We start from the raw sequence: 8,618 nt of genomic DNA on the forward strand, positions 1-8,618 counted from the left end.
TGAAAACTGGAATCTTAGGGAGATATCAATCACACCAGTTATTATAGGTGCCACAGGGCTTATGAAGAAGAACCTGAAGTCCTACCTAACTAATATTCCTGGTGAACCAAGTGCAAAAGAGATCCAGACAATTGCATCTAAGTGAACAACGAGGATACTAAAACAAGCTCTCGGTTAGTTTCAATAAAAAGCAGGGCAATGTTGGCAGCTGGTCTAGCTTGCCCACACCCAATGTTACAATCTTCACAGGAAGAAAATTAAGAAAAGAAAGTGAAAAGCCATATTCACGTGAAGTGTGTGGATATTCCCTTCTAATAAATCAGATTTAGTGAAACCTGAAAACTCACACTGGGGAAAGGCCACATTCTTGTAAAATGTGTAAATATTATTTTTCTAATAAATCAAATTGAGACATCTGAAAACTCACACCGAGGTAAAAGCCATATTATTGTTATGTGTGGATATGCTTATTCTAATAACTCTAGTGAAACATATGAGAACTCTCACTAGAGAAAAGTCACATTCTTGTAAAGTTTTCGTTATTCTTTTTCTCAGAAATCTACATTAACAATACAGATGAGAAAACACAGTGGGGAAAAGCCACATTCTTGTGAAGTTTGGGGATATTCCTGTTCACGGAACTCACATTTAGTGACACATATGAGAAGTCACACAAAGGAAAAGCCACATTCTTGTGAAGTTTGTGGTTATTCTTTTTCTAAGAAATCAGCATTAGTAATACATATGCGAACTCATACTGGCGAATGAAAGATATACTACAACATATAAAAATGGTTAATTGTGGAGAGGAAAATTATGTTCTCAATTTCTTTACTAACTCAGTGCTTGAGAGATAAAGAACTTTAATAGAACATTCGAATATCTATGTATCTCATATAGAGTTCAAGTGTTAGGCCCAGGTCGTGGGCCCCTTGATTTCCGAGAACTTCGACTGAAGTAAAATAAAATAAAAAAGCGAAAAGCCACATTGTTGTGACGTTTGTGGTCATTCTTTTTCTCAAAAATCAACGTTAGTAATACATATGAGAAGTCACACTGGGGAACTTACATTGGAAGATCTGTGGAGAGATGCAACTAGATAGGTCATCGAACATCTGGGAACATGAACCACCACCGATAAAATCAAATGGAAAAGTGACAGTGTTCTACGACAAAGACATACAGGCAGGCAGATACATAAAGACAAGGCCATCAAGCCAGATATAGTTATATGGAACAAGCCTGAAAGGACTGCACTCATTATCGATGTCACAGTTCCAAACGACTTTGGCCTTAATAGAGCAGAACGGGAAAAGATAACAAAATATCATGACCTTAAAAATGATCTAAAAGCAACATGGTCTCTGAAAGAAATAGACATCATACCAGTTGTGACGGGAACAACTGGCCTAATAAAAAGAACCTTCAAAAATACTTAGAAGCAATCCCTGGAAAACCAAGCTGTAAGGGAATACAGATAGCAGCCATAAAGGGAACAGTGTCTATTCTTAAAAGAGCCCTCGGATATAAATTTAAACTATAATAGAATCAAGTGTTTACGTCAGGAAGGAGCCCCTTGATCTCTTCAAACTAACAAAAGTAAAATAAAAAAAAGAGAAAAGCCACATTCTTGTGAAATGTGTGGATATGTCTGTTTTCGAAAATATGATTTACTGATTCATATGAGAACTCACACTGGGGAAAAGCCACATTCTTGTGAAGTGTGCGCATATTCCTGTTCACAAAAATAAAATTTACTTATGCATATGAGAACTCACATTGAAAAAGAAATATTCATAAAAGAAAGGATATATCACAGATCTCTACTTTTCTGTCACTGGAAGTTCCAGGACTTAACCTTACAATGACGGCCAAAAATTCTAACATCTAAAAATTTCCTTCCAAACACCAAACCAGCTAAGAACTCATACAGCAAAAAAAAAAAAAAAAAACAGGCGAAAGTGAAGAATTTAGCTGCACAAATAAAGAAGGAAAATAGTTCTGGTTAATAAACATAACATTTGACAGTAATCAAGCATGATTTACCGAAATCTCATTAGAGATGAGGTAAAGATAAGAACATCCCCAACACAGGAAAAAATTTATAAATAAGAACCTAAAAAAAACACCAAAAGGGGGAGTGGATGAGCATAATTAAACCAAGGAAAACAAGGTATGCCATCTCTGAAAGTTACAAGGGAAGCTGCGAGCAAAAATGTCACTCACTTCAGTAATTTGAAAAGCCCAAATTTCTGGCTGAAAAACATTTAACATAATACTCTGTGGTGAGGAAGAATGGATCACTATATGCAAAACGGCTTTTAAGAGTCAAGGGAATCATTGCACAACAGGTATAGGCCTATTTTCTGCAATTCGACCACATACAAGTGGCTTGGAGGAATAACCATAAATGCAATTTATCATCACCTGGTTGATGGTGGTTATCTAGAAAAATAACAGAAGGGATGCACCAGAAACAAATTTGATACAAAAGACCAACTCCTTCTGAAGGAAACCATCTTTGAGGACTGTACAACACACTAAAACCCCGTGAATGGCCTGGATATACTATAAAAAGGCATTTGTCTAAATCCTAGATATTTCAGTGCTTGGAGTTGTATAATGTCCATGAAAACGCAAAGACATTCCTTACAGAGCAAATGACCATGAGGAAAATATCCGTTGCTGTACACGACTTGTAAGGAAAAATATACACCCCAATGCTTAGTATCCAGCGAGATATCTTCTAACGAAATAGTTTGTTACCATTGCTCTTTTGCCTAACACAGCAAGCTCCAAAAAATGCGATGCTGGGTACAACCTAATTAAAGGCAGAAAGAAGAGAAAAATTAAAAAATGAACCATCTGCTTTTTGTGGATGATCTCAAACTATACAGAAACAAAGAGATACCTTGTCCTCCTGATAGCAACTAAAACTTAGACAGTGGACTTCTGCATGGAGTTTATTGACAAATGTACCAAATGCAGAATGAAAAAAGGAAAAAAGAAAATATCTGAACATCTGCAGTTTAATGACGGCTTTATTGAAAATCTCGGGGTGGATACCACATACAAATACTTTGGTATTGAAGAAAATGTAACTGAGGAACATGAAGAAATGAGACATAAGATTGAACAAGAATACACAGCACGCCTTTACACTGCCCGTCACAACAAAGTATGTTGATACATCCGTTGGAAGATCTGTGGAGAGATGCAACTTGACAGATCATCAAACATCTGGGAACATGAACTACCACCGATAACATCAAATGGAAAAGTGACAGTTTTCTATGACAAAGACATACAGGCGGACAGATACATAAACGACAAGGCCATCAAGCCAGATATTTTAATATGAAGCAAGCCCAAAAGAACTGCGCTTATTATTTATATCACAGTCCCAAATGATTTTGGCCTTATAGAGCTGAACATGAAAAGATAACAGAATATCAGGACCTAAAAAATGATCTGAAAACGACATGGTCTCTGAAAGAAATAAACATTGTACCGGTTGTGATAGGAGCAACTGGCTTAATAAAAAAAAGAACCTTCATAAATACTTAGAAGCAATCCCTGGAAGACCAAGCTGTAACAAAATACAAATAGCAGCCACAAAGTGAACAGTATCTATTCTGAAAAGAGCCCTCGGATATAAATTTCAATCATAATATAAATTTAAATCATAACATAATCAAGTGTTCGCTCCAGGAGGGAGCCCCTTGATCTATTAAAACTTACTGAAGTAAAATAAATAAAAAAGGAGCAAAGCCTACTGGAGATAATGGGAAAGCATAATAGATATAAACCTCCTGTATCTTTGGTCTCTCTGTAAAGGGGTGTATTAGTATATCCCAGAATGCCCCTGCAAAGAGATTTATGGAGATGTACAAATATTGAGATACTTCTCGCATCAAATGTTCCAAAATGTGAACAAATATGAACAAGAAATGTAAAAGTAAACACTGGCAGGACGTCAACGAGGATAAAAAAGTCCCTTCGTCATAGCTATGCACTGGATCATATGTGGAAAATATCAGTGCACCTTTTCTCAGTGATACTATTACAGGTAGCAACACTATGCTGAACAATCCACCAGACTAGACAAATTCTGATCTTGAACTTCATCAAAACAAAGCAAAGACTACAAGAAAACGGAATTATAAAATAGTAAATTGGTCTATTGCAGAAAAGCGAAAAATCCTTTACTGCTTCAAATACTCAAGATTTGAGAAATGGGGTAGGAACAAGGACAAAATATTCGAGGACCAATTTAGACAAACGGATCTACCAAGAGAAAAATTGGAGGCCACTTCAACTAAAAAAATTACTCACTATTTCCTCACAAATTAATAAATATATACCTTAATCTGATATAATGAGATAAAGGAAAGGACCAGAAAAATGGCTGAAGTTGAATTCAACTCCCCAAAAGACCAGGGGAAACACCATTAAACGCAGTGAAGCCGGGAAGAAAAGTGAACCCTCATATGGGTAATGAAGTACACTAAAGCCAAATATGCAGGGCTGATAGAATGGCGTGCAGAATAGCAAAGAATCTTCTACCACCATTGACCATACAAAAATAACATTTCAAAAGGAAGACTTACTTAGCAGAAATCCAACTTCCTGCTGAGTGAACCATTCTCGCAGGATGAGATCACAGAATTAAAATGCTGCACTCACCAAATAGCTATAAACGGGGAATGCCCAATCGACAATCCCTCCCTTTTTTTATTTTTTTACAAGGTGGTCACCACTTATCAAGGGCCGGAAGACACTCAGGGATAAGGGTTATTGTAATTACAGTACGTTAGTGTGGAGATTTAATAAAGTTTCTACTTAAGGGAGCGGTTCATCAGGAATTTGTTTACGTTGGACTTGAAGACATCCAGGTTGTAGTCAGGTGGGAAGCAGGCAGACGTAACAGAGTTCCACAGGCGTGCAGTTCTAAGAAAGAAGCTTTGTTCATGGACTCTATATTTTGCTTTAGGCATAGATAAAGAGTGGGGGCAATTTTTGACAGTGGATTCAGCTAGACGGATGTTTTTCGTAAAAGATTCGCGTGGGGGGGACCAGAGATTGGAGTTCAGACGAGCACCTGCCATGAAAAAAACGATAAAATAAAGATAGGATTGCAACGTCTCTTCTGTGGGAGAGAGGTTGCAGGGAAGAGAAAAGGGTATCCCCCACTAAGCCACGAAGTCTATTTTGTACTCTGTCAAGGCAGGATAGGCTGTTTTTAGCAGCTCCTGCCCAGATATGGCAGCAGTATTCCATCCTTGGGCGTACTTGGCTTTTATATAGATAGAGAATTGCATCAGCAGTGAGATATCTTCTGGAGCGGTAGAAGGATCCCACCATCTTTCCAGCGACCTTAGCAACAGACTTGATGCACGTGTTCCATTTCAGGTCAGGAGTAAAGGTCAAGCCCAGAAGCTTGTTAAAACATGGGGCTTCTCCTAGACGAGAGCCATCCATTTCAATTGATGCCAGATGGGGATCAGAGCGTTGATGATGTAAAGATAGGAGTTTGGTTTTTGATGCATTAAAGGTAACCAGCCACGTCTTCCCCCACTGAACCACTCGTTCGAGATCAGAGGAGAGAGAATCAGAGAGAACTTTGTCATTTACAGCCTTTGATGTGTTGCCGTAGATGGTCGTGTCATCAGCATAGATATCAACGAATGATTTTAGTATGTATTTAGCGAGATCATTGATGTAGATCAGGAAGAGAGTTGGGCCCAGGATGGACCCTTGAGGGACTCCAGCATTAATACTGCATGCCTCTGATTTTTGTCCATCAACCACTACTCTTATGAGCCTATCAGAGAGAAATGATTTAATGATAGAGAGAATATTTCCAGTTATACCGTAGCTGGAAATCTTGTGAAGTAGGCCTTTATGCCATACCTTGTCGAACGCCGTTGATATGTCAAGAGCAATTGCCCTAGAAAAGAAGCCTTTGTCAAGAGATTCACTAATCCTATGAGATATAACCGTTAACACATCTGCGGTAGATCTTGCAGCCTAAAAATACAATATTCTGCATGCATTTACTGGCTACTCATCATCAACAAACTGAAAAAAGCGTAGACCAGTACTTACACGTTCTTAATAAACTAGCCAAGGACTGTGAGTTCCAAGTTGTCACAGCGACGTTTTCATTATTGGAATTTCGTCCAACTATGTTCGACAAAGACTCCTGGATAACAAAAGGCTGGATTTAAGCACAGCATATGACCAGGCTTTAACCCTCGAAATGACGCAGAAACAATTAGTCTCCTACTCCTTACAGAACTCTTTGAATGTGTCTGCCTCCGCTGTCCAGACCGAGGTTACTGAGGATGATGACCAGTCTGAGTGTGATGAGTGACGTACTATAGCTCCAGCCTCGGGACAAAAATGCTTCTCTTGTGGGAACCCAAGACACAGTAGATTTAGGTGCCCGCCTGAAGCTCAATTTGCAAGAATTGCAACAAGAAAGGACATTTTGCTCGTGTCTGTAGATCCCCTACAGCAGCTACTATCGACCATGGTCAGTCAATTCTGGCTTCTTCTATTCCATCTTACAATTTCATAGAGAGTCTATCTCGCTCATCGTTGTGTAAAAAAATTAAAGGCAGGTCTGTTAATATACTCATTGACACGGGAAGCTCGGAAAGCTTCATAGTTTCTGATAAGGTGAAAAAGCTAGGATTGTCGACCTTCGCAAGTACAGAAAAAACTTTCATGGCTATCAGTTCTCATTCATCCTCTACTCTAGGGCATTGCATAGTATCCCTCAATCTGAGTGGAAGAATGTACGATGATGTCAAACTAGCTGCCATGGCTGATTTATGCCGTGCTTCTGTAAAAATACCTTTTAGTGACCGCTCCCTCCTCTTATGATCTTTTAAAAATTATATTTTCACTCCAAACAAGGCACATTGCCACTTTGATGTAGGGGGCTACTATCAGGAACATAAGCTACAGAGGTACTATGTGGGGAGTTGGGCAGCAAGATGTCGGTTCACGTTACACTTGAACTTCTGCATGTCAGTACAGTTGGGGAAGCAGAAACCCGTAAGGGAACTCCAAAGTCTAGCGGTTCTGGGGAAGAAAGTATTGGAGAAGAAGGCTCTATTACATCTAGGGATCTCAACTGTGAAGGGGTGGGATTTTGCTGCTTGTCGGGTTTCTCGAGCGTATTTACATCGAGGGGGTACAAGTGCTTGCAGTTCGTCGGAGCATTTACTGTTAAAGTACTTGTAGAACAGGCAGAGGGATGCTACATTTCGTCGATGGGACAGAGGCTGAAGCTTAGACGACAGTTCAGGACCTATCAGGTCGGTGGCTCTCTTTTAAACCTTGTCTCGGAGTGAGAGACTAGTAGCAGATGCACCAGCCCAAATATGACAACAATACTCCATACATGGGCGAATGGTGACCTTATAGAGGTACATGATACTTTCAGGCGTTAGTAGCTTTCTAGCACGGTAGAGAGAACCTACCTTTTTTGCAGCGGTCCTGGCAATGCTCTCAATATAATGGTTCCAACTCATGTTTCCTGTGAACGTTAGGTCGAGGAGTTTAAAAGATGTACTTTCAGATAAAGGGTCTTTGGCCATTGCTATTGGTGGCAGAGAAGGTTTCTTGTAGTTATTGAAGGAAAGAAGTTTAGTATTGGCAGCATTGAATGTGACCATCCATTTTTGTCCCCATTCCACTACAAATTGGAGGTCATCTTCTAGTGTTTCTGCCATTTCTTTAGATATATATTCATTTGCTTTCCTGTCGTATCTGTAATAGAGTGTGGTGTCATCAGCATATATACCCATCTCACAGAAAATTTTGTCTGGGGGGTCATTTATAAAAATTAGGAATAATAGAGGTCCAAGGATAGAAACCTGAGACACTCCAGCATTTATATCATATTGTTTAGATGTACGACAATCAAGGACACCCTGGATTTTTCTCTTATCTAAGAAGGATTTAATTATGGTAAGTATTCTTCCAGTGATACCGTGTGATCTGATTTTCCTGAGAAGACCTTCATGCCATACCCTATTAAAAGCCTTAGATATATATAGAGCTACCGCTCTACTATCCACTGTTTTGTCCAGTGAACAGCAATTAATAATATCCCTTATCCTTCTCTGTTTGTGAATCTAACTCCAGACTGTCGTCCAATAGCAGTAAAATCAAGGAGGCACAGCTTACCAGATGCTAAATTCATCAAATCCAAAATATCGCGCATGCTGCAGGAAGGGATTATCGAACCCTCTCGGTCTCCGTGGCAAGCTCAAACACGTAGTATCTCCTGATAACCACAAGACTCGTAGTAGATTATTCACAGACAATAAACAGATTCATTCTTCTGGACGCTTATCCTCTACCTCGGATAGAGGACATGGTAAACGAGATTGCTGGTTATAAAGTATTTAGCACCCTGGATCTAACCAGTGCCTATCACCAGGTTGCCATCAGATCAAAAGAAAGAAAATATACTGCTTTCGAAACTGCAGGGAGCCTCTATGGAGGTTACTATAAATTTTAACGACGTTTGAAAAAGGGTCACCATTTCGCTCGGTCCCCCTTTTGGGGCACCTCCGACATTAGAGAGAGAACAAGAGTGC

This window comes from Euprymna scolopes, chromosome 14 (genome assembly GCF_053919585.1).
Source record: "Euprymna scolopes isolate OS-2025 chromosome 14, ASM5391958v1, whole genome shotgun sequence".
Classification (NCBI taxonomy): Eukaryota; Metazoa; Mollusca; class Cephalopoda; order Sepiida; family Sepiolidae; genus Euprymna; species Euprymna scolopes.